A 21,082-nucleotide genomic window follows, 5' to 3' on the forward strand; every position below is an offset into this window, starting at 1 on the left:
TTACTTCTGGGTTACTGTTTGAAACTATTACTTTTAGAATAACTAGTTAGGACACTGTTATTTGTAATACACAGTACAAAACAGAAGGTACAGGAATGTGGACACCTGGGGTAGCTGCAGGCAAAGTGATGGGCAAAAGATAAAGTACTGTTAAAAAGGTGTCAGGTCGGAGTTTTAGGTATAAGCATGAAAGAGGGAGCTAGAAAAGCAACGTGCTAAAGATTCAATCTGGGTCCTAGTGGGTCCCTTTACATTACAATACAAATGAAAACTTAAAAAAATAATTTCACAAAGTGTTCGCAATAACACTTTGAAATTACACAGCGGGTTCACTCCTCTAGGTGTAGCAATATCTATTTTTGGAACCAAAAATATCTCCTATTACAAAAGCCTTATCTGATTCTCAATGTATTTATAACATCTATATATTCCTATAGTATTCATTTTAAATGCCAAATAGAAGCTAAGTATAAGATTTGCCATGGACAGGAGTCGTTATCATGACACTCTGGGCCTGATGGAGAAGAAAAGGGACAATCAACCACTGCAATCAGAGGAGATAACACCTTGAATCATTGGACTAAACTGTATTTTAGTACAATTAGCCTATGTGCTAAGAGTAAATAGGCATTTTTTTTACTCTTATCTATGTAGGTGCTAATATAATTCAATTTAAAACACTATAGAGGACCATCAATAGTAATCCCTCATGGGGGTTCCATGGTGTAATGCTTTGCACTCTGGACTTTGAATCTAGTGATCCGAGTTCAAATCTCGGTGGGACCTGAGCTTCTATTTCTGTGTGAGGAAGTATTTTCTTCTGGGGTACTGTTTGAAACTATTATTTTTAGAATAACTAGTTAGGACACTGTTATTTGTAATACACGGTATTTGGGGTGCACAGTACAAAACAGAAGGTACAGGAATGTGGACACCTGGGGTAGCTGCAGTCAAAGTCATGGGCAAAAGATAAAGTACTGTTAAAAAGGTGTCAGGTCGGAGTTTTAGGTATAAGCATGAAAGAGGGAGCTTGAAAAGCAAAGTGCTAAAGATTCAATCTGGGTCCTAGTGGGTCCCTTTACATTACAATACAAATGAAAACTTAAAAAAATAATTTCACAAAGTGTTCGCAATAACACTTTGAAAATTACACAGCGGGTTCACTCCTCTAGTTGAAGAAATATCTATTTTTGGTTCCAAAAATATCTCCCATTGCAAAAGCCTTATCTTATTCTCAATGTTATTTATAACATCTATATATTCCTATAGTATTCATTTTAAATTCCAAATAGAAGCTAAGTATAAGATTTGCCATGGACAGGAGTCGTTATCATGACACTCTGGGCCTGATGGAGAAGAAAAGGGACAATCAACCACTGCAATCAGAGGAGATAACACCTTGAATCATTGTACTAAAATACAGTTTAGTCCAATTAGCCTATGTGCTAAGAGTAAATAGGCTTTTTTTTTACTCTTATCTATGTAGGTGCTAATATAATTCAATTTAAAACACTAAAGAGGACCATCAATAGTAATCCCTCATGGGGGTTCCATGGTGTAATGGTTAGCACTCTGGACTTTGAATCCAGTGGTCCGAGCTCAAATCTCGGTGGGACCTGAGTTTGTATTTCTGTGTGAGGAAGTATTTTCTTCTGGGGTACTGTTTGAAAATATTATTTTTAGAATAACTAGTTAGGACACTGTTAGTTGTAATACACGGTATTTGGGGTGCACAGTACAAAACAGAAGGTACAGGAATGTGGACACCTGGGGTAGCTGCAGGCAAAGTGATGGGCAAAAGATAAAGTACTGTTAAAAAGGTGTCAGGTCGGAGTTTTAGGTACAAGCATTAAAGAGGGAGCTAGAAAAGCAACGTGCTAAAGATTCAATCTGGGTCCTAATGGGTCCCTTTACATTACAATACAAATGAAAACTTAAAAAAATAATTTCACAAAGTGTTCGCAATAACACTTTGAAATTACACAGCGGGTTCACTCCTCTATTTGTAGCAATATCTATTTTTGGAACCAAAAATATCTCCCATTGCAAAAGCCTTATCTTATTTTCAATGTTATTTATAACATCTATATATTCCTATAGTATTCATTTTAAATTCCAAATAGAAGCTAAGTATAAGATTTGCCATGGACAGGAGTCGTTATCATGACACTCTGGGCCTGATGGAGAAGTAAAGGGACAATCAACCACTGCAATCAGAGGAGAAAACACCTTGAATCATTGGACTAAACTGTATTTTAGTACAATTAGCCTATGTGCTAAGAGTAAATAGGCATTTTTTTTACTCTTATCTATGTAGGTGCTAATATAATTCAATTTAAAACACTATAGAGGACCATCAATAGTAATCCCTCATGGGGGTTCCATGGTGTAATGGTTAGCACTCTGGACTTTGAATCCAGTAATCCGAGTTCAAATCTCGGTGGGACCTGAGTTTGTATTTCTGTGTGAGGAAGTATTTTCTTCTGGGGCACTGTTTGAAATTATTATTTTTAAAATAACTAGTTAGGACACTGTTATTTGTAATACACGGTATTTGGGGTGCACAGTAAAAAACAGAAGGTACAGGAATGTGGACACCTGGGGTAGCTGCAGGCAAAGTGATGGGCAAAAGATAAAGTACTGTTAAAAAGGTGTCAGGTCGGAGTTTTAGGTATAAGCATGAAAGAGGGAGCTAGAAAAGCAACGTGCTAAAGATTCAATCTGGGTCCTAATGGGTCCCTTTACATTACAATACAAATGAAAACTTAAAAAAATAATTTCACAAAGTGTTCGCAATAACAGTTTGAAATTACTCAGCGGGTTCACTCCTCTAGGTGTAGCAATATCTATTTTGGGAAACAAAAATATCTCCCATTGCAAAAGCCTTATCTTATTCTCAATGTTATTTCTTATAACATCTATATATTTCTATAATATTCATTTTAAATTCCAAATAGAAGCTAAGTATAAGATTTGCCATGGACAGGAGTCGTTATCATGACACTCGGGGCCTGATGGAGAAGAAAAGGGACAATCAACCACTGCAATCAGAGGAGATAACACCTCGAATCATTGGACTAAACTGTATTTTAGTACAATTAGCCTATGTGCTAAGAGTAAATAGGCATTTTTTTTTACTCTTATCTATGTAGGTGCTAATATAATTCAATTTAAAACACTATAGAGGACCATCAATAGTAATCCCTCATGGGGGTTCCATGGTGTAATGGTTAGCACTCTGGACTTTGAATCCAGTGATCCAAGTTCAAGTCTCGGTGGGACCTGAGTTTGTATTTCTGTGTGAGTAAGTATTTACTTCTGGGGTACTGTTTGAAACTATTATTTTTAGAATAACTAGTTAGGACACTGTTATTTGTAATACACAGTACAAAACAGAAGGTACAGGAATGTGGACACCTGGGGTAGCTGCAGGCAAAGTGATGGGCAAAAGATAAAGTACTGTTAAAAAGGTGTCAGGTCGGAGTTTTAGGTATAAGCATGAAAGAGGGAGCTAGAAAAGCAACGTGCTAAAGATTCAATCTGGGTCCTAATGGGTCCCTTTACATTACAATACAAATGAAAACTTAAAAAAATAATTTCACAAAGTGTTCGCAATAACAGTTTGAAATTACACAGCGGGTTCACTCCTCTAGGTGTAGCAATATCTATTTTTGGAACCAAAAATATCTCCCATTGCAAAAGCTTTATCTTATTCTCAATGTTATTTCTTATAACATCTATATATTTCTATAATATTCATTTTAAATGCCAAATAGAAGCTAAGTATAAGATTTGCCATGGACAGGAGTCGTTATCATGACACTCTGGGCCTGATGGAGAAGAAAAGAGACAATCAACCACTGCAATCAGATGAGATAACACCTTGAATCATTGGACTAAACTGTATTTTAGTACAATTAGCCTATGTGCTAAGAGTAAATAGGCATTTTTTTTACTCTTATCTATGTAGGTGCTAATATAATTCAATTTAAAACACTATAGAGGACCATCAATAGTAATCACTCATGGGGGTTCCATGGTGTAATGGTTAGCACTCTGGACTTTGGATCCAGTGATTCGAGTTCAAATCTCAGTGGGACCTGAGTTTGTATTTCTGTGTGAGGAAGTATTTTCTTCTGGGGTACTGTTTGAAACTATTATTTTTAGAATAAATAGTTAGGACACTGTTATTTGTAATACACGATATTTGGGGTGCACAGTACAAAACAGAAGGTACAGGAATGTGGACACCTGGGGTAGCTGCAGGCAAAGTGATGGGCAAAAGATAAAGTACTGTTAAAAAGGTGTCAGGTCGGAGTTTTAGGTATAAGCATGAAAGAGGGAGCTAGAAAAGCAACGTGCTAAAGATTTAATCTGGGTCCTAATGGGTCCCTTTACATTACAATACAAATGAAAACTTAAAAAAATAATTTCACAAAGTGTTCGCAATAACACTTTGAAATTACACAGCGGGTTCACTCCTCTAGTTGAAGAAATATCTATTTGTGGAACCAAAAATATCTCCCATTGCAAAAGCCTTATCTTATTCTCAATGTTATTTATAACATCTATATATTCCTATAGTATTCATTTTAAATTCCAAATAGAAGCTAAGTATAAGATTTGCCATGGACAGGAGTCGTTATCATGACACTCTGGGCCTGATGGAGAAGAAAAGAGACAATCAACCACTGCAATCAGAGGAGATAACACCTTGAATCATTGGACTAAACTGTATTTTACTACAATTAGCCTATGTGCTAAGAGTAAATAGGCATTTTTTTTTACTCTTATCTATGTAGGTGCTAATAGTGCTGAGTTTCTATTTCTGTGTGAGGAAGTATTTTCTTCTGGGGTACTGTTTGAAACTATTATTTTTAGAATAACTAGTTAGGACACTGTTATTTGTAATACACGATATTTGGGGTGCACAGTACAAAACAGAAGGTACAGGAATGTGGACACCTGAAGTAGCTGCAGGCAAAGTGATGGGCAAAAGATAAAGTACTGTTAAAAAGGTGTCAGGTAGGAGTTTTAGGTATAAGCATGAAAGAGGGAGTTAGAAAAGCAACGTGCTAAAGATTCAATCTGGGTCCTAATGGGTCCCTTTACATTACAATACAAATGAAAACTTAAAAAAATAATTTCACAAAGTGTTCGCAATAAAAGTTTGAAATTACACAGCGGGTTCACTCCTCTAGGTGTAGCAATATCTATTTTTGGAACCAAAAATATCTCCCATTGCAAAAGCCTTATCTTATTCTCAATGTTATTTATAACATCTATATATTCCTATAGTATTCTTTTTAAATTCCAAATAGAAGCTAAGTATAAGATTTGCCATGGACAGGAGTCGTTATCATGACACTCTGGGCCTGATGGAGAAGAAAAGGGACAATCAACCACTGCAATCAGAGGAGATAACACCTTGAATCATTGGACTAAACTGTATTTTAGTACAATTAGCCTATGTGCTAAGAGTAAATAGGCATTTTTTTTTACTCTTATCTATGTAGGTGCTAATATAATTCAATTTAAAACACTATAGAGGACCATCAATAGTAATCCTTCATGGGGGTTCCATGGTGTAATGGTTAGCACTCTGGACTTTGAATCCAGTGATCCAAGTTCAAATCTCAGTGGGACCTGAGTTTCTATTTCTATGTGAGGAAGTATTTTCTTCTAGGGTACTGTTTGAAGCTATTATTTTTAGAATAACTAGTTAGGACACTGTTATTTGTAATACACGATATTTGGGGTGCACAGTACAAAACAGAAGGGACAGGAATGTGGACACCTGGGGTAGCTGCAGGCAAAGTGATGGGCAAAAGATAAAGTACTGTTAAAAAGGTGTCAGGTCGGAGTTTTAGGTATAAGCATGAAAGAGGGAGCTAGAAAAGCAACGTGCTAAAGATTCAGTCTGGGTCCTAATGGGGCCCTTTACATTACAATACAAATGAAAACTTAAAAAAATAATTTCACAAAGTGTTCGCAATAACACTTTGAAATTACACAGCGGGTTCACTGCTCTAGGTGTAGCAATATCTCCCATTGCAAAAGCCTTATCTTATTCTCAATTTTATTTATAACATCTATATATTCCTATAGTATTCATTTTAAATTCCAAATAGAAGCTAAGTATAAGATTTGCCATGGACAGGAGTCGTTATCATGACACTCTGGGCCTGATGGAGAAGAAAAGGGACAATCAACCACTGCAATCAGAGGAGATAACGCCTTGAATCATTGGACTAAACTGTATTTTAGTACAATTAGCCTATGTGCTAAGAGTAAATAGGCATTTTTTTTCCTCTTATCTATGTAGGTGCTAATCTAATTCAATTTAAAACACTATAGAGGACCATTAATAGTAATCCCTCATGGGGGTTCCATGGTGTAATGGTTAGCACTCTGGACTTTGAATCCTGTGATCCGAGTTCAAATCTAATTGGGACCTGAGTTTCTATTTCTGTGTGAGGAAGTATTTTCTTCTGGGGTACTGTTTGAAACTATTATTTTTAGAATAACTAGTTAGGACACTGTTATTTGTAATACACAATATTTGGGGTGCACAGTACAAAACAGAAGGTATAGGAATGGACACCTGGGGTAGCTGCAGGCAAAGTGATGGGCAAAAGATAAAGTACTGTTAAAAAGGTGTCAGGTCGGAGTTTTAGGTATAAGCATGAAAGAGAGAGCTAGAAAAGCAACGTGCTAAAGATTCAATCTGGGTCCTAGTGGGTCCCTTTACATTACAATACAAATGAAAACTTAAAAAAATAATTTCACAAAGTGTTTGCAATAACACTTTGAAATTACACAGCGGGTTCACTCCTCTAGTTGAAGAAATATCTATTTGTGGAACCAAAAATATCTCCCATTGCAAAAGCCTTATCTTATTCTCAATGTTATTTATAACATCTATATATTCCTATAGTATTCATTTTAAATTCCAAATAGAAGCTAAGTATAAGATTTGCCATGGACAGGAGTCGTTATCATGACACTCTGGGCCTGATGGAGAAGAAAAGGTACAATCAACCTCTGCAATCAGAGGAGATAACACCTTGAATCATTGGACTAAACTGTATTTTAGTACAATTACCCTATGTGCTAAGAGTAAATAGGCATTTTTTTTACTCTTATCTATCTAGGTGCTAATATAATTCAATTTAAAACACTATAGAGGACCATAAATAGTAATCCCTCATGGGGGTTCCATGGTGTAATGGTTAGCACTCTGGACTTTGAATCCAGTGATCCGAGTTCAAATCTCGGTGGGACCTGAGTTTCTATTTCTGTGTGAGAAAGTAGTTACTTCTGGGTTACTGTTTGAAACTATTACTTTTAGAATAACTAGTTAGGACACTGTTATTTGTAATACACAGTACAAAACAGAAGGTACAGGAATGTGGACACCTGGGGTAGCTGCAGGCAAAGTGATGGGCAAAAGATAAAGTACTGTTAAAAAGGTGTCAGGTCGGAGTTTTAGGTATAAGCATGAAAGAGGGAGCTAGAAAAGCAACGTGCTAAAGATTCAATCTGGGTCCTAGTGGGTCCATTTACATTACAATACAAATGAAAACTTAAAAAAATAATTTCACAAAGTGTTCGCAATAACACTTTGAAATTACACAGCGGGTTCACTCCTCTAGGTGTAGCAATATCTATTTTTGGAACCAAAAATATCTCCTATTGCAAAAGCCTTATCTGATTCTCAATGTATTTATAACATCTATATATTCCTATAGTATTCATTTTAAATGCCAAATAGAAGCTAAGTATAAGATTTGCCATGGACAGGAGTCGTTATCATGACACTCTGGGCCTGATGGAGAAGAAAAGGGACAATCAACCACTGCAATCAGAGGAGATAACACCTTGAATCATTGGACTAAACTGTATTTTAGTACAATTAGCCTATGTGCTAAGAGTAAATAGGCATTTTTTTTTACTCTTATCTATGTAGGTGCTAATATAATTCAATTTAAAACACTATAGAGGACCATCAATAGTAATCCCTCATGGGGGTTCCATGGTGTAATGCTTTGCACTCTGGACTTTGAATCTAGTGATCCGAGTTCAAATCTCGGTGGGACCTGAGCTTCTATTTCTGTGTGAGGAAGTATTTTCTTCTGGGGTACTGTTTGAAACTATTATTTTTAGAATAACTAGTTAGGACACTGTTATTTGTAATACACGGTATTTGGGGTGCACAGTACAAAACAGAAGTTACAGGAATGTGGACACCTGGGGTAGCTGCAGTCAAAGTCATGGGCAAAAGATAAAGTACTGTTAAAAAGGTGTCAGGTCGGAGTTTTAGGTATAAGCATGAAAGAGGGAGCTTGAAAAGCAAAGTGCTAAAGATTCAATCTGGGTCCTAGTGGGTCCCTTTACATTACAATACAAATGAAAACTTAAAAAAATAATTTCACAAAGTGTTCGCAATAACACTTTGAAAATTACACAGCGGGTTCACTCCTCTAGTTGAAGAAATATCTATTTTTGGAACCAAAAATATCTCCCATTGCAAAAGCCTTATCTTATTCTCAATGTTATTTATAACATCTATATATTCCTATAGTATTCATTTTAAATTCCAAATAGAAGCTAAGTATAAGATTTGCCATGGACAGGAGTCGTTATCATGACACTCTGGGCCTGATGGAGAAGAAAAGGGACAATCAACCACTGCAATCAGAGGAGATAACACCTTGAATCATTGAACTAAACTTCATTTTAGTACAATTAGCCTATGTGCTAAGAGTAAATAGGCTTTTTTTTTACTCTTATCTATGTAGGTGCTAATTTAATTTAATTTAAAACACTAAAGAGGACCATCAATAGTAATCCCTCATGGGGGTTCCATGGTGTAATGGTTAGCACTCTGGACTTTGAATCCAGTGGTCCGAGCTCAAATCTCGGTGGGACCTGAGTTTGTATTTCTGTGTGAGGAAGTATTTTCTTCTGGGGTACTGTTTGAAAATATTATTTTTAGAATAACTAGTTAGGACACTGTTATTTGTAATACACGGTATTTGGGGTGCACAGTACAAAACAGAAGGTACAGGAATGTGGACACCTGGGGTAGCTGCAGGCAAAGTGATGGGCAAAAGATAAAGTACTGTTAAAAAGGTGTCAGGTCGGAGTTTTAGGTAAAAGCATGAAAGAGGGAGCTAGAAAAGCAACGTGCTAAAGATTCAATCTGGGTCCTAATGGGTCCCTTTACATTACAATACAAATGAAAACTTAAAAAAATAATTTCACAAAGTGTTCGCAATAACACTTTGAAATTACACAGCGGGTTCACTCCTCTATTTGTAGCAATATCTATTTTTGGAACCAAAAATATCTCCCATTGCAAAAGCCTTATCTTATTTTCAATGTTATTTATAACATCTATATATTCCTATAGTATTCATTTTAAATTCCAAATAGAAGCTAAGTATAAGATTTGCCATGGACAGGAGTCGTTATCATGACACTCTGGGCCTGATGGAGAAGTAAAGGGACAATCAACCACTGCAATCAGAGGAGAAAACACCTTGAATCATTGGACTAAACTGTATTTTAGTACAATTAGCCTATGTGCTAAGAGTAAATAGGCATTTTTTTTACTCTTATCTATGTAGGTGCTAATATAATTCAATTTAAAACACTATAGAGGACCATCAATAGTAATCCCTCATGGGGGTTCCATGGTGTAATGGTTAGCACTCTAGACTTTGAATCTAGTGATCCGAGTCAAATCTCGGTGGGACCTGAGCTTCTATTTCTGTGTGAGGAAGTATTTTCTTCTGGGGTACTGTTTGAAACTATTATTTTTAGAATAACTAGTTAGGACACTGTTATTTGTAATACACGGTATTTGGGGTGCACAGTACAAAACAGAAGGTACAGGAATGTGGACACCTGGGGTAGCTGCAGGCAAAGTCATGGGCAAAAGATAAAGTACTGTTAAAAAGGTGTCAGGTCGGAGTTTTAGGTATAAGCATGAAAGAGGGAGCTTGAAAAGCAACGTGCTAAAGATTCAATCTGGGTCCTAGTGGGTCCCTTTACATTACAATACAAATGAAAACTTAAAAAAATAATTTCACAAAGTGTTCGCAATAACACTTTGAAATTACACAGCGGGTTCACTCCTCTAGGTGTAGCAATATCTATTTTTGGAACCAAAAATATCTCCTATTGCAAAAGCCTTATCTTATTCTCAATGTTATTTATAACATCTATATATTCCTATAGTATTCATTTTAAATGCCAAATAGAAGCTAAGTATAAGATTTGCCATGGACAGGAGTCGTTATCATGACACTCTGGGCCTGATGGAGAAGAAAAGGGACAATCAACCACTGCAATCAGAGGAGATAACACCTTGAATCATTGGACTAAACTGTATTTTAGTACAATTAGCCTATGTGCTAAGAGTAAATAGGCATTTTTTTTACTCTTATCTATGTAGGTGCTAATATAATTCAATTTAAAACACTATAGAGGACCATCAATAGTAATCCCTCATGGGGGTTCCATGGTGTAATGGTTAGCACGCTGGACTTTGAATCCAGTGATCCGAGTTCAAATTTCGGTGGGACTTGAGTTTGTATTTCTGTGTGAGGAAGTATTAACTTCTGGGGTACTGTTTGAAACTATTATTTTTAAAATAACTAGTTAGGACACTGTTTTTTGTAATACACGGTATTTAGGGTGCACAGTACAAAACAGAAGGTACAAGAATGTGGACACCTGGGGTAGCTGCAGGCAAAGTGATGGGCAAAAGATTAAGTACTGTTAAAAAGGTGTCAGGTCGGAGTTTTAGGTATAAGCATGAAAGAGGGAGCTAGAAAAGCAATGTGCTAAAGATTCAATATGGGTCCTAGTGGGTCCCTTTACATTACAATACAAATGAAAACTTAAAAAAATAATTTCACAAAGTGTTCGCAATAACACTTTGAAATTACACAGCGGGTTCACTCCTCTAGGTGTAGCAATATCTATTTTTGGAACCAAAAATATCTCCTATTGCAAAAGCCTTATCTGATTCTCAATGTATTTATAACATCTATATATTCCTATAGTATTCATTTTGAATGCCAAATAGAAGCTAAGTATAAGATTTGCCATGGACAGGAGTCGTTATCATGACACTCTGGGCCTGATGGAGAAGAAAAGGGACAATCAACCACTGCAATCAGAGGAGATAACACCTTGAATCATTGGACTAAACTGTATTTTAGTACAATTAGCCTATGTGCTAAGAGTAAATAGGCATTTTTTTTTACTCTTATCTATGTAGGTGCTAATATAATTCAATTTAAAACACTATAGAGGATCATCAATAGTAATCCCTCATGGGGGTTCCATGGTGTAATGCTTTGCACTCTGGACTTTGAATCTAGTGATCCGAGTTCAAATCTCGGTGGGACCTGAGCTTCTATTTCTGTGTGAGGAAGTATTTTCTTCTGGGGTACTGTTTGAAACTATTATTTTTAGAATAACTAGTTAGGACACTGTTATTTGTAATACACGGTATTTGGGGTGCACAGTACAAAACAGAAGGTACAGGAATGTGGACACCTGGGGTAGCTGCAGGCAAAGTCATGGGCAAAAGATAAAGTACTGTTAAAAAGGTGTCAGGTCGGAGTTTTAGGTATAAGCATGAAAGAGGGAGCTTGAAAAGCAAAGTGCTAAAGATTCAATCTGGGTCCTAGTGGGTCCCTTTACATTACAATACAAATGAAAACTTAAAAAAATAATTTCACAAAGTGTTCGCAATAACACTTTGAAAATTACACAGCGGGTTCACTCCTCTAGTTGAAGAAATATCTATTTTTGGAACCAAAAATATCTCCCATTGCAAAAGCCTTATCTTATTCTCAATGTTATTTATAACATCTATATATTCCTATAGTATTCATTTTAAATTCCAAATAGAAGCTAAGTATAAGATTTGCCATGGACAGGAGTCGTTATCATGACACTCTGGGCCTGATGGAGAAGAAAAGGGACAATCAACCACTGCAATCAGAGGAGATAACACCTTAAATCATTGAACTAAACTTCATTTTAGTACAATTAGCCTATGTGCTAAGAGTAAATAGGCTTTTTTTTTACTCTTATCTATGTAGGTGCTAATTTAATTTAATTTAAAACACTAAAGAGGACCATCAATAGTAATCCCTCATGGGGGTTCCATGGTGTAATGGTTAGCACTCTGGACTTTGAATCCAGTGGTCCGAGCTCAAATCTCGGTGGGACCTGAGTTTGTATTTCTGTGTGAGGAAGTATTTTCTTCTGGGGTACTGTTTGAAAATATTATTTTTAGAATAACTAGTTAGGACACTGTTATTTGTAATACACGGTATTTGGGGTGCACAGTACAAAACAGAAGGTACAGGAATGTGGACACCTGGGGTAGCTGCAGGCAAAGTGATGGGCAAAAGATAAAGTACTGTTAAAAAGGTGTCAGGTCGGAGTTTTAGGTAAAAGCATGAAAGAGGGAGCTAGAAAAGCAACGTGCTAAAGATTCAATCTGGGTCCTAATGGGTCCCTTTACATTACAATACAAATGAAAACTTAAAAAAATAATTTCACAAAGTGTTCGCAATAACACTTTGAAATTACACAGCGGGTTCACTCCTCTAGTTGAAGAAATATCTATTTTTGGAACCAAAAATATCTCCCATTGCAAAAGCCTTATCTTATTCTCAATGTTATTTATAACATCTATATATTCCTATAGTATTCATTTTAAATTCCAAATAGAAGCTAAGTATAAGATTTGCCATGGACAGGAGTCGTTATCATGACACTCTGGGCCTGATGGAGAAGAAAAGGGACAATCAACCACTGCAATCAGAGGAGATAACACCTTGAATCATTGAACTAAACTTCATTTTAGTACAATTAGCCTATGTGCTAAGAGTAAATAGGCTTTTTTTTTTACTCTTATCTATGTAGGTGCTAATTTAATTTAATTTCAAACACTATAGAGGACAATCAATAGTAATCCCTCATGGGGGTTCCATGGTGTAATGGTTAGCACTCTGGACTTTGAATCCAGTGGTCCGAGCTCAAATCTCGGTGGGACCTGAGTTTGTATTTCTGTGTGAGGAAGTATTTTCTTCTGGGGTACTGTTTGAAAATATTATTTTTAGAATAACTAGTTAGGACACTGTTATTTGTAATACACGGTATTTGGGGTGCACAGTACAAAACAGAAGGTACAGGAATGTGGACACCTGGGGTAGCTGCAGGCAAAGTGATGGGCAAAAGATAAAGTACTGTTAAAAAGGTGTCAGGTCGGAGTTTTAGGTATAAGCATGAAAGAGGGAGCTAGAAAAGCAACGTGCTAAAGATTCAATCTGGGTCCTAGTGGGTCCATTTACATTACAATACAAATGAAAACTTAAAAAAATAATTTCACAAAGTGTTCGCAATAACACTTTGAAATTACACAGCGGGTTCACTCCTCTAGGTGTAGCAATATCTATTTTTGGAACCAAAAATATCTCCTATTGCAAAAGCCTTATCTGATTCTCAATGTATTTATAACATCTATATATTCCTATAGTATTCATTTTAAATGCCAAATAGAAGCTAAGTATAAGATTTGCCATGGACAGGAGTCGTTATCATGACACTCTGGGCCTGATGGAGAAGAAAAGGGACAATCAACCACTGCAATCAGAGAAGATAACACCTTGAATCATTGGACTAAACTGTATTTTAGTACAATTAGCCTATGTGCTAAGAGTAAATAGGCATTTTTTTTACTCTTATCTATGTAGGTGCTAATATAATTCAATTTAAAACACTATAGAGGACCATCAATAGTAATCCCTCATGGGGGTTCCATGGTGTAATGCTTTGCACTCTGGACTTTGAATCTAGTGATCCGAGTTCAAATCTCGGTGGGACCTGAGCTTCTATTTCTGTGTGAGGAAGTATTTTCTTCTGGGGTACTGTTTGAAACTATTATTTTTAGAATAACTAGTTAGGACACTGTTATTTGTAATACACGGTATTTGGGGTGCACAGTACAAAACAGAAGGTACAGGAATGTGGACACCTGGGGTAGCTGCAGGCAAAGTCATGGGCAAAAGATAAAGTACTGTTAAAAAGGTGTCAGGTCGGAGTTTTAGGTATAAGCATGAAAGAGGGAGCTTGAAAAGCAACGTGCTAAAGATTCAATCTGGGTCCTAGTGGGTCCCTTTACATTACAATACAAATGAAAACTTTAAAAAATAATTTCACAAAGTGTTCGCAATAACACTTTGAAAATTACACAGCGGGTTCACTCCTCTAGTTGAAGAAATATCTATTTTTGGAACCAAAAATATCTCCCATTGCAAAAGCCTTATCTTATTCTCAATGTTATTTATAACATCTATATATTCCTATAGTATTCATTTTAAATTCCAAATAGAAGCTAAGTATAAGATTTGCCATGGACAGGAGTCGTTATCATGACACTCTGGGCCTGATGGAGAAGAAAAGGGACAATCAACCACTGCAATCAGAGGAGATAACACCTTGAATCATTGGACTAAACTGAATTTTAGTACAATTAGCCTATGTGCTAAGAGTAAATAGGCATTTTTTTTTACTCTTATCTATGTAGATGCTAATAGAATTCAATTTAAAACACTATAGAGGACCATCAATAGTAATCCCTCATGGGGGTTCCATGGTGTAATGGTTAGCGCTCTGGACTTTGAATCCAGTCATCCGAGTTCAAATCTCCATGGGACCTGAGTTTGTATTTCTGTGTGAGGAACTATTTTCTTCTGGGGTACTGTTTGAAACTATTATTTTTAGAATAACTAGTTAGGACACTGTTATTTGTAATACACGGTATTTGGGGTGCACAGTACAAAACAGAAGGTAAAAGCCTTATCTTCTTCTCAATGTTATTTATAACATCTATATATTCCTATAGTATTCATTTTAAATGCCAAATAGAAGCAAAGTATAAGATTTGCCATGGTCAGGAGTCGTTATCATGACACTCTGGGCCTGATGGAGAAGAAAAGGGACAATCAACCACTGATATCAGAGGAGATAACACCTTGAATCATTGGACTAAACTGTATTTTAGTACAATTAGCCTATGTGCTAAGAGTAAATAGGCTTTTTTTTTTACTCTTATCTATGTAGGTTGTCGTGCATGTTCATAAATGTACAATCTTATCTAAAGATATTATGGTCTAAATAGCAATGCCCATTGCCTTTAAGTGTAATCACAGATTGAACCAGAGTCTGATATTTCTCTATAGGATTGAAACAGGCCGAGATGAGGTTATGCTGAGTTCAATTTGGGAACATGTTTGTGGGGACATAGAGTATATTGTCTTTTAAAATTATAGTGAGCAGATGTAGTATATCCGTTAATACTATAATGGGCCCTACAGACATGTATCTGTGAGAAACAACCATTTGAATAGCAATGTATTATTTTACTTCATTACAAAATCATTAGGGAGGTCTACTTTGTAGAAAGCATTGGGTGTATGAATGTCCCATTCATGCCTTCATAATTATATTCTATATATTCCTGTGTGGTGTATTTAAATTTGCAACATATCTTAACCAATGACTTATATAATATGTCATCTATGTATAACAGTGTATCGATGTGTGTATATATATATATATATATATATAATTTAGAATATATATTTTATGCCGTATATATCCCACTGACCATATAGACTTTTAAGGTTTAGAAAAGTATTGGAGTTGCCTTCCTACTAATTGGTTTTCATGAGGAGAGCTAAATATTATTAGCCAGCCATGTAGGCAAGTTAATGAATCCGGATGTTAAGTAAAAGGAACCATTGTCCATTGTCCCTAAGAAGACAGTAGGAGATGGTGACTCCAACATGTCTAGATTAGGGGTAATTAAAATGTCGGGAAGAAACCCTTAATACTGATGTATGTTCAAGAGGTTAATAAGGTCATTATTAGATATTTAGAATTAATGTTGGAATTGTTATGTAGTACAACAGTGCCATCTAGAGGTAAATTGATAATAGTATGGCATTTTCACCAGTGTTCCAAGGGTTAAAATGACATCATTGGTATCTGCATACGAACACACCCATCTTGTCTGATTGGAGATCCCTAATCTAGAAGGGGAGGAATTCTTAGATAACATGGGGTATAAACTATGCATGTAAGAGGTTAGGAGGGATCTATCTATCTAGCTATCTATCCAGCTATCTACACTCTTCAACTGAAACAACTGCAACTAACAATTCACTTCAACAACAAAAAGAAACTTGGATTAATTTTTGTCCACTGGAAGAGTTTTAAGAACTGATCACACCCGAAATCTGTCCATCCTTGACTTGGTAACGTATGTTATATATTTTTGCTTGTGATATTATTAAGATATTCCTCTCAGCGTATAGTCAAGTGTTTCCATATTGTGGGAACGTATAGTGTTAATCACCTCCCTAATGCTAGTTGTCCTCTTAGCAAAGATGCATATTGCTAATGGGAGATTAGACATTGTCTGAGTAGAGGAAAACTCTGGGAAATTATATTTCCATAGTCTGGTTGCTGAGTGGGATATAATATCATATTAATATCATTTATATTTTTGATTGTCATAGGCTGAGACAGAGTCAAGGGACAACATTTATTGTTCTTGTATTAATCTGTATTTTGTCATGTTATAACCTGTTGGTAAACAGAAAATCCTGAGCTTGTCTTGATGTATTAAGTATTGGTCTGTTTGATAAAGAAATTATCATTTATTTCTTATCATATGTTACTTTTAATAATTCTGTGCTGGTGAGAAAGTGATAGTGGATTATACCACCATCTAGTGGTGGTTTATTGGTACTGCGTCAATTTGTCTATCCATTGATCTTATGTCAGTTTTATATTGGAATTTTACTCATTTATAAATAAATTGTTACATATATTTTGCATAATTGATTGCCCCTTTGTTTTCATTAATTGCATAAATTAAATTTAGAGTCTCAAGATAAAAGAAAGGCGTTTTATGTCCGCCTAGTGGATTTCCTGACTGATTTCCATTTTTTATTATTTTATTAATTTTTATATTTTTATATAAAATATTTATATTTTATATAAAAGATATACCTTGACAAATATGGAGGCACTGCTGAGATCTTGAGATATTTCTATAAATTATTTATGCAAATAGTGAAAAATTCTACACTTCTTCTTAGCTTGTTATTATTATCTGTATTGATTATTACTTATTGATCAGAATAATGAGTGTAACAGGCAGCGGCCCAGGTAATAGCCAGGCTATAGCAGATAGTCCATCTGACCCAGGAAAGATAATATCTAAGGTTATCGGATATGTTTATTCCCGTTTGAAATTAGATAAAAATATAGATGAATGGACTAATGAGCTGAAGGCAAGAGCCTATGAAGAACGTGGGGATATATGGAAGTTAGATGGCATGGTTGATAGTTACCTGACATATATGGATTTGGCAAATGATAATTCCAAGAGGGACCAACACCTCTTATCTGCATTGCCACCTGTTTTGTATGCATTGTTTGAGGTCAGTACTCTTTCTAAAGATAGGTATGAGTCTATAATGGGTACAAAAAGATACGTATCCAAGATGGAATCAGAACTAAAATCCGCAGAAGCGATGATCAAAGACTTAGAGTACAACCTTAGTCACAGCCATGATGCATACCAAAAGGCAAAAAATGATTTAGAGGATTTATATCGTCAGTATTCCAAAATTAAGCAGACAGATGGATCAGCCCATAATATAGTCAATGCTGAAAGGGATCCATCTAACGCTGTGGGATCTCCTGACCCTCCATGTCTTACTCCCCAACATCCAGACATGTCATCACATGCTCCTAAAGCAGGCCCCATCCAAGACACTCAGCAACCTGAAAGTGTTGGTGTGATAACACAGGAGGCATTAACCCAATTGAACCAGGCATTGCAAACTGTAACCACCTTACTAGGTGCCAGTAATATGGAAGCCCCTAGAAGTGTCTCTCCTCATATTCCCTTGGATAGACATGTTAGGGTTAAATCACCTGTGCAATATGTGTCTCATGAGAGTGGGGAAAGCGCATGTGAGTCTGATAGTGATGTGGGAAAGCATGTATCTTACTCCCTGCCAAGCAGACAGGTGTTTACCCACAAAGAGTATCAGGGTCCCAGGCGACCATCATATGCTGAGGTGGTCTCTAGGAAGAAAAATTACCAGTATTCAGAAAAGGATCAAAATTCATCCAGCATAATTAAGTTTTTAAATACCACTGTGTCCAAGTTCTCTAAGAAAGGTTCTTCTCAGATAGCGAATCACTTAGAACTGTATGAATCCACTATGGATTCTTTAAAATTATACTCTGATGCTGACAGAATCAGATTCCTTCCATGGGCATTTGATGATAAATATCGTCATTACTTTACCTCTTTTAGGGAGAGAGGAATTCAAGATTGGCCAAGTGTTTTGCATGAAGTTAAACTGGAATTCGGACCTTACCGAACCATTACTGCTGCAAAACGGGACATATATAAGCTTACATGTAGGCCCAATCAAAGTCCCCGTGAATTCCTCTCTATCCTTAAAAATGCCTATGGGTTAGCATATAGATCCCCAAACTGGGAATCTGAAGAGTTTAAGCAGCTGTTCTATGATGCTATGCCAACCCAGATCAAACTTAGCCTAGCCAGAGATCTGGATATTGAAGCTCCCTTGGATAGGTTGGTGACGGCTGCCACCACGCTGTATAATATCAGTGAATGCCATGAAACAGGTGAGAGAAGATTTAAAAAATCCCCAGAGCAAAATATAGCTGAAGCTAAGGTAAACCCTAGCTTGGGATTTGAAACACAGCCACGTAAGTATTCTCAGTCTACAGGTCCTGTCCAACAAACCCAGCAACAACAGGTAAGACCCAAGCAAACCAAGCCCCAAAATCCCAACGGGTCAGAGGGGGATAATTCTGGTGCTGGGAGGTCTAACTACCGTCCATATTACAATAATGGTCCCCAATATAGGTCCTATTACAATAGGGATTCCCAGGGTTACAGACGCTGGAATAACAGGCCCAGACAACAGAGGGAAGATAGGCAGGAACCCTTAAACTCACCTAGGAGTAGGTCACCCACCAATGATCAGGGCGCCTCACAAAACCAAAATATGCGCAAACCAAACAGGTTTGATCAGCTGGCAGAACAAGTGGCCCAGTTGAATGACATTGTGAGAAAGTTGTCCCAGGTATCCCCAGGAAAACAGCCTGAACCTTTTTTAGGGGCAACTCCAGGTCCCAGCTCAACATCATAAAGCAGTTTGGGCCGGGTCAGAACCCAGGCCACTGCAAGGCCATTAAGATGGATGTGAAAGAATCTGATGTGATTACTAATACCATTTCTCCTTGCAGTACCCCTGACCCTAAGATTGGGGCCAGGGAGGAGGTGTCTAATATTTTATTTGTCTTACAGTCTAATCGTGTCGATCCCTGCGACCATGCGTCTATTCCAGAGTGTGATCCCATCATTCCAGCCTCTAGTCATGAATCAGCTGTAAACTGTGATATAATCCAGTTTTCCCCAAGGGTGGGGGCCGATGCTGCTCCTCCAACTTCTCCTGTGAGACACAGGAATGCAGAGGTCACGAAGCTGCAGAGAGGTCAAACCCTACAGAGGAATCATATGAGTAAACATTCTAATTTCTTGTGTGATTTATTCCAGGTTGACGGCCGATATTTTGTGGAATCATATCTCCAAAATGAACTTATCGGACCAATCAAAAGTTTACTCGACACCGGATCACAAGCCACCATCTTATCATATAGTTATTTCCAAAAGATTCTGGATCTGACGACAAAGAAGCCGAGATTAAGATCATTTGATGGCTCTTTGATAAGTGTAGGTGGAGATGCTTTACAGGTAAAAGGTACATCATGGTTGACATTTAGAATTGGCAAAAAGACCATTAGACACCCCACATTGATTGTGGATCTTCCATATGATCGGCTGATCATAGGAATTGACCTTATGAAAAGGTTGAGTACCATAATAGACTTCATTAATGAAGCAGTCTGGACTCAGGTGAAGACACCCATTGCATATGAACTCTCTTGCAATGCACAAACACAACGCAGTTGTCACGTGATTGAAGAGAGGCCTAACTCGATTGAAGTTCATTTCAGGAACAATCAAACGCCGGATGTCACGATCCTAAACAATGGTAAGCCCGAGGAAGCTGTCAACGGTGCCGCTCACATCATTACCATCCAGAGGGACAGAATCGAAAAGGTAACCTTGGATGATGATGTATTAACTATTTCTCTTGAAGGAGGAAATCACAAAGTCGCGGACCTGACCAAACATACTCAATCCATGGTACGGATTGAAAAGGTCAATGACAATTTATTGATTCCCATACAAGTGAACAATATAACCCGGGTGAAATATGCCAAACTGGATCTGAAATCCGAAGCCAGCTACATAAGCTTAGGACTCTTAAAACAGGTCCCCAATCCTAAAATGATTAAAAGTTTCTCTCCACAGGAACAATGGGTTCATGATCTGGATGGAAATTCCCAGAGTCATAATGTGGTTGCAAGATGTCTTTTGTCTATCTCCATAGGAAATAAGACCACGGAACACGTTTTCATCGTGATAAATGGACCACGATACCAAATGTATATAGGTAACGACCTTCTACACAGATTTGCTATACAGATTGATCTGGTGAATAAAACCTTATGGTCCAGATTACCAGGAGACCCAGAGGGATTCCAGGATGTAGAACAAGCTTTGAGAGGGGGACAACAGATGCCCTACGCCGTAAGTATTGAGGTTGCTGAAGAGGTTGAAATTCCTGAAGGATGCAAACCGTTTCTTCTCCCCATTCAAGTGAAGAAGGGACAGAAACTGAAGAATGCAGATGCCTTGATCTGTTTATCCAACCGGATGCAACAACTCGGCCTAAAGTTAAAGCCTACTCCCATGATAAACGTCCATCAGGTTCCATTACAGATGGTAGTCCATAATATGATTCCCCATAGCATATCTTTGCAAAAGGACACCGTAATTGGTTTAGCTATGGAATCAGAATAC

The 21,082-nt window shown here is 37.0% G+C and overlaps 11 non-coding genes across 11 annotated transcripts; all 11 read left to right on the forward strand.

Annotated features, from left to right (window-relative positions):
• The first annotated feature begins 1,546 nt into the window (after window positions 1–1,546).
• Window positions 1,547–1,618, forward strand: TRNAQ-UUG. The gene has a single exon. It is a non-coding gene; the product is annotated as a tRNA-Gln (tRNA).
• A 759-nt stretch (window positions 1,619–2,377) lies between these two features.
• Window positions 2,378–2,449, forward strand: TRNAQ-UUG. The gene has a single exon. It is a non-coding gene; the product is annotated as a tRNA-Gln (tRNA).
• Window positions 2,450–3,212: 763 nt separating this feature from the next.
• On the forward strand, window positions 3,213–3,284 carry TRNAQ-UUG. The gene has a single exon. It is a non-coding gene; the product is annotated as a tRNA-Gln (tRNA).
• A 746-nt stretch (window positions 3,285–4,030) lies between these two features.
• On the forward strand, window positions 4,031–4,102 carry TRNAQ-UUG. The gene has a single exon. It is a non-coding gene; the product is annotated as a tRNA-Gln (tRNA).
• A 1,474-nt stretch (window positions 4,103–5,576) lies between these two features.
• TRNAQ-UUG lies at window positions 5,577–5,648 on the forward strand. Its single transcript has one exon. It is a non-coding gene; the product is annotated as a tRNA-Gln (tRNA).
• Window positions 5,649–7,214: 1,566 nt separating this feature from the next.
• Window positions 7,215–7,286, forward strand: TRNAQ-UUG. The gene has a single exon. It is a non-coding gene; the product is annotated as a tRNA-Gln (tRNA).
• Window positions 7,287–8,861: 1,575 nt separating this feature from the next.
• TRNAQ-UUG lies at window positions 8,862–8,933 on the forward strand. The gene has a single exon. It is a non-coding gene; the product is annotated as a tRNA-Gln (tRNA).
• Window positions 8,934–9,692: 759 nt separating this feature from the next.
• TRNAQ-UUG lies at window positions 9,693–9,763 on the forward strand. Its single transcript has one exon. It is a non-coding gene; the product is annotated as a tRNA-Gln (tRNA).
• A 759-nt stretch (window positions 9,764–10,522) lies between these two features.
• Window positions 10,523–10,594, forward strand: TRNAQ-UUG. The gene has a single exon. It is a non-coding gene; the product is annotated as a tRNA-Gln (tRNA).
• Window positions 10,595–12,185: 1,591 nt separating this feature from the next.
• TRNAQ-UUG lies at window positions 12,186–12,257 on the forward strand. The gene has a single exon. It is a non-coding gene; the product is annotated as a tRNA-Gln (tRNA).
• Window positions 12,258–13,017: 760 nt separating this feature from the next.
• Window positions 13,018–13,089, forward strand: TRNAQ-UUG. The gene has a single exon. It is a non-coding gene; the product is annotated as a tRNA-Gln (tRNA).
• Window positions 13,090–21,082: the final 7,993 nt, after the last annotated feature.

This window comes from Bufo bufo, unplaced genomic scaffold (genome assembly GCF_905171765.1).
Source record: "Bufo bufo unplaced genomic scaffold, aBufBuf1.1, whole genome shotgun sequence".
In the NCBI taxonomy this organism is placed as follows: domain Eukaryota; kingdom Metazoa; phylum Chordata; class Amphibia; order Anura; family Bufonidae; genus Bufo; species Bufo bufo.